The sequence below is a fragment of the Petromyzon marinus genome, chromosome 26, assembly GCF_048934315.1.
Source record: "Petromyzon marinus isolate PM22_M1 ecotype Great Lakes invasive population chromosome 26, UKy_Petmar_22M1.pri1.0, whole genome shotgun sequence".
Taxonomy (NCBI): domain Eukaryota; kingdom Metazoa; phylum Chordata; class Hyperoartia; order Petromyzontiformes; family Petromyzontidae; genus Petromyzon; species Petromyzon marinus.
Genome location: NC_133692.1, coordinates 11,814,923 through 11,820,954, shown reverse-complemented (window position 1 = coordinate 11,820,954; position 6,032 = coordinate 11,814,923).

Genomic DNA, 6,032 nt, shown 5'->3' with positions numbered 1-6,032 from the left:
TTTCGACCTGTGACAACACGGCACCTACACCGGTGTCGCTGTGTCAAGCACAAACGGCACAGAGGAATCGGGATATCATAGTTTCATTTAGTTTTCATTTATTTGGTATAGCCCTGTGAGCCATTCGGCTCTTGAATCGGGTGCAACCGCAACAATCAAAAAAACAAAATCATGAACAAGAAAACATCTTAAAGTGACTTTGTGCATGTGCAAACAGAAAATCCAGGAAAAAAACATCAAAATATTCCTGAAATAGCACCGCACACCAACGCTGTGTGCAAAAATCCCAGTGGGATGCAAGCCAAACAACAACAAGAAAACTTAGATTAAGGCCATCAGTCTAACTCCGTACTACAATAAACAAAAACATGGCCAAACCAAAAAAACTTTTAGAAATCACCAAAATAAAGCCATAAATGCAATGTAACAGTGATCATAGGAACTGTGACCGAATTTTTTACAATAAACTACATAAACAACATGTAACACCAAACCCTAGAGCCACAGCTGGCTGCATGAGTCACTCCACAAACAACAGGAGCATCAGAGTATCACATTTTTCAATGCACCTTTAAGATCAGCACACTAAATCAAAATACAGATAATACTTTGCAGCGTCATCCGGAGAGAAACATTTTATTTTATTTTAGGCCACTGAATAGCAGTGGCAGTTAGGGGTGTACAACTCCTCTAGAGCAGTTTTGAGTGAAGATCTCATTGGTAGCGATTCAAGTTGCAGTTTATTGGCAATAGCATTCCAGACTCTGGGGGCATCAATAGCAAAGGCCCTTGCTCCGGTTTTTGTATGGCAATAGGGAATGTGAAGCTGGTAGATGAGCGAAGACCTGAGGTCAAATTTGTTCTTTGAAACAGAGAGGAGATCCAGCAGGTAGTCTGCGGATTTTTGTTGTAAGTACATCGTGAATAAATAGGATCTGGTGTACAAGCCGTCGAACATTAAGAGATGTTAAGTTTGACCCAATGTCTCTACATTGGGTCAAACTCACAGTGGTGAGTCCTATATGGGCAGTTCAATGCAAATCTTAAGTCCGAGTGATAGATGGAATCGAAGGGGAGGCGGAACTACGAGAGCATCGTGACAAAAGCGGCCTCCTCCTCCACACCCCATCGAAATATCTGGCCTTTGGCAGTGAGAGCGTGGAACGGCTTCGCGACTGTCGCAAAATTGGGCACGAAATGGCGGCGATAAGAAGCGAATCCCACAAAACTGCGGACTTCTCCCACTGACTTGGGGGTAGGCCACGAGCGCACACAAGCAATTTTGTCGGGGTCCGTCGCAATCCCCGCCTCACTCACAATGTGCCCCAAGTAGCAGACTGACTTCTTTTTCAGAAGCGACCTGGCCACAAATGATATACCTCGGGAAATTACAACACAAGCCTGGAATTGCACTGAGAGATATGAAAGAGGAACACATGCATCAGAGAATACACACAAATGAGAGATAATCATACCGACTGCTAAGAAACCTAATGTGGATTGGGCAAGATGCATTGCTGGAGAGGAAGGTGGCCTATGGAAGAGATTGGTAAGTGGACTGGCAGCCAAATGAGCACACACACACACACACTGAAGAGGAAGACCACCAGAGAGATGGAGCGACGGGATTAGATCGTGCATGGGAATGCGATGGAGTGTGTGTCATGTCGCAGGATCATGAGGGATAAGAAAAGTGTGTGTGGGGGGTGGGGGGGGCGTCATCCAGCAGTGGATAGAGCATCGCTGATGATGACGTGTACGCGTTACAGATTCACTGCACATACGTGTGGAACATGTGTAGTGGCTTAACGCGCGCAGGGTTTGCAAACAGCAGTTGCACTCATGTACGGGGTTGCAAACAGTGAGGCCAGGTCAGGACTAGCAGGTGCAAGCGTGTGGCCTGGGAGACAGTCGACAGAGAGACGCCAGCAATTAGGGAAAGAGGCAGTGATTGACTGGCTGCAAATGCAAACACGTTGTAGGCGCCAAGGAGGCGAGAGATAGAGGCGATACGGGGGGGAGGGGGGTGCAGATGCAAGAGACGCCGGAAGGATGCTGGCTTAACGAGGGCCACCTTAGGACACTTAATGGGGAAGGGGATATAAGGGAGATGTGTGAAACAACGGGGTTGAGATGAATACGTGCAGAAGTCGAAACAAGATAAGTCCGGGACCTCGCCCTCCACATGTCGTCCTCCCCAGCGGTGTTGGCTGAACCCCCGCTGGAGGCACGGGCGAGGTTGGAGGTGCGGGTGTAGTAACAGACGAGCGGGGGAGAGGCTAGCGGGATCCTTAGTGTGAGTGTGTTAGGCTAGCGGAGAATAGGCTAGGAGGTGATTCAGTGAGAGGTTAGTGGGGTGAGAAGATAGCGGAGTATACAGTAAGAGGCTAGTGGAGAACAGGCTAGCGGAGCCAGGGAGAGAGAGCGTCCGTGACAGGCGAGCAGAGTGTGGAGTTGCAGGCTAGCGGAGCAAGAGAGAGTGAGCTCGGAGTAGCAGGCTAGCGGAGCAAGAGAGGGAGAGTTTGCGAGAGGAGTGCGTGTGGTGGCACGTGAGGAGCATCCGCGTGGAATGCTTCGAATAAAGTGACACAGGAGATAATAAGTTATTCGCGTTAATACACACCACTACACGTGTAAAAATGTTGTGACCTGCTAAACGACAGACTCTTCTTTGTAACCGTTTTTTATTCCAGTACCCATGGCTGGTGTGGCCCAGAAACAAGAGTTTATGTTTTGTTTCAATCAAAAAAAACACGTGCAAATGTGAATCGTTTTATGACGTAACAAATTGCTGAATATTTGACAAAAAGGGCGAGTGAATCCCGCTGTAGCACGGTTGGACACATACGGTGCGAAAGACGTTCAAAATACAGAACATACAAAGTACCCACAGAAAACAACTGTCGTGGAAATGAGAATGACACTCAACACTGACACATGCTGGCCACCTCGCGTGGCCCACGCCTACAACACCCGGCATGCCCTGGCGGTCGTCTCTCTGAGTTTGCCTTAGCTCCTGAGATCCTACAAGAGAGAGTAATCAAGTGCATTTCGAGGGATTTGGTCCTATGGAGGAATGCAATGGAGAAGCAGTATATTTTTACAGAAAGGAAGAACACGAGACGTAATTCCTTTACTGGAGTTAGAAGTACTGCACTGTATACACACACACCAGAGTGACTCAAGTTCAAAACCCATTGTGGTTACAACGTTGTGGCTACAGTAACATGGAACGCATTGAAATGGAAAACTTGCAAGCACGTCTCATAAAAACAGCTTTGATGTGCTTCAACCATAACATTAATTATTCTAATGTATCTACAACTCACTCAATTTAGCAATAGGCACGGTGGGAAGGCAGTTAAAAGATAGTGACGAACGCACGGTGAAATTTCGAAGAGAGAAAATAATTGTCGTAACGCCTTGGTTGTGTGAGTACCAAACTCCTCTTCTGCCGGCAAATGTCTTCCTTTATTATCCGCGATTTTAGCCGTAACGCAAGGCAAAGCTGCTTCGTCATTTTTGTCCACGGATAAGAGGAGTACAGCAGTAAATTCGCCACCCTGTTATCCGCAAGTTATCGGATTTTGTTTTACCTCTTGGATAGGAGGAGTCACCCCCCCCACCCACCCCACGCATGATAGGATTCGCGATAGGTTCGAGGAGTTCTACATGACAACAGAATATATAACAGTCATAATTCATTTGTTACTTTACAACGTAAAGGTCTTGCTTCGCGGACTCTTTGATGGTCAAGAAAATTTGAAGGATGTAATTTTAGGTTGCAATAAAACGAAAATGTTACACAAACACTTGTACAGTGTACACCACTGTAGCAGTGTGGTAATCGTTAACACATTTTCCTGTAATTCAACTGTGCTCTGCACATACAATCGGAGCTTAATTCTTAAAATGGATATGTTTTGGTCAGCTGGTGGCCTGCAATAGGTTTAAACATTTGTCGTACAGCCATGATGTAACAAACATCTCAGAGCACAGAATTACGAAGACTCAGAATATGTATTTATACTGGAGGAGTCTGATAAGCTACAAAGCTCTTTTTCACAGATGTCCAGGAGAGGCGGGTCAGAACCTTACAATAACAAACTTCCAAAAAAAACATGATAATCGTGCAAAGCAAAAGAGAGATCAACAAATCACCCAAACGCAAACAAATAAAATTAAACCATCCCCATCCTACCAGGCAAAGCCCACTGAGGCATTAACTTATTTTTCAGAAGCAACCTGGCCACAAATAATAGCTCAACACAGTGGGCCATCGTTTTGACATTTATAGCACCAAAATAATCTCAGTGCATGTTTCTAAATGAAGAACGCGAAGGAACGCGAAGGAACGTGAGGAAACCAAGCAAGGGAATGAGAGAATGAATCGAAAATGGAGTGAAAATGGAGTCCTGAAGGCATGGGCGGCTTGAAGAGGAAAGTTTTGTGGAAAGTCTTAAAAGCTGAGAGAGTGGAGCGATCTAACCCAACAAAAACCTCTATTATGGATGATATTGGTCGCGAAAGCCTACTCGTTGAACTGAGGGTGACTTTCCTGCACCGGTTGTTCCAGTGGGATGTAGTGGCTAAAATAACCACGGCCATAGCTTATGGTATGCTGTGGTGTACCCGGTGTACTAAATGTGTTCTGGGTCGCCCAGACAAAAAATCTTGTTTGCAAAAAAAAACCCATCAGTGTCACAAAGGCAAGGGAAAATCCCATTGCATCATCATGGAAATTACAAGGTAAAGTACCTGTATTTTCAACAATGGACAAAAGACCGGACCCACACACCAAAAAGTTAGACGTTAATAAGGTCGTAATTAATCGCAGTAACAGTTCTATTTCCGATGGTCTGAAATCCGTTTTAGCTAAAGGTCTAAACTTTGCAGTCACACCTAAACACATACCAGTTGATGATATAATTGCCCAAGTAGACGTTGCTCTCGGGGGCCTGGGTCACATCGCTGCAGACGTAGCAAGATCTGAAATCGCTGCAACCCTCAAAAACGCTAAGATGCCAGCTAGCAACCTCAGCAAAGATGAGCGTTTTGAATTATATAAATTAAAAAAGAGGAATGATATTGTAGTTCTCTCAGCTGACAAAGGCAATGCTACTGTTATCATGGATAAAATAGAATACAACAACAAAATTAAAGAATTACTCGACGATGGTAGTTATACAAAAATAAAAAGAGATCCCACCAACAGCCTCGTCACACAAACCAACAAAATAATTTCTGATTCAACCGCATTAATTGATCAATCTAAACAGTTTTCGTTGAAACCTTCTGCTGCCAGGCCACCAAGATTATACGGCTTACCAAAAATACATAAAGTTGATACACCTCTTCGTCCCATAGTTTCTACTATCAGCTCCCCCACCTACAAACTAGCTCGTTTTTTGTCTGAAATCCTGCGTCCTTTCACTGGAAAGACCACCTCTGCGGTACAAAATTCTACTCACCTGGTATCAACAATCAAGGGTATTTCCCTGTCCCCAGACGACCTGCTTGTCAGTTTTGATGTAGTTTCCTTATTCACCAAGGTTCCTGTACCTGACACCATTGCAATCATTGAAGACTTGGTTCATCAAGGACTAAACACTGAGGTACCCCCCCTGGTGAGACACTGTTTAACCAATACATACTTCACTTGGAATGGAACTTTCTACAAACAAACTGAGGGCACCCCAATGGGCTCCCCCCTTTCTCCAGTTATAGCTAACATTTTCATGGAGAAATTTGAGACTGACGCCATCCAGACTGCCACTCTGCGCCCAACCTTATGGAAGAGGTACGTGGATGACACTTTTGTCATCTGGCCACATGGCCGGCCTGCTCTAGACCAATTCTTCGACCACATCAATTCCATACACCCAGCCATCAGATTTACCATGGAAGTCGAAATAGATGGCAAGATACCTTTTTTGGATGTCCTAATTAAAAAGAGACCTGATGGTTCAATGAGCCACTCTGTCTACAGGAAAGCTACCCATACGGATGCTTATCTGAAACCGGATTCCCAC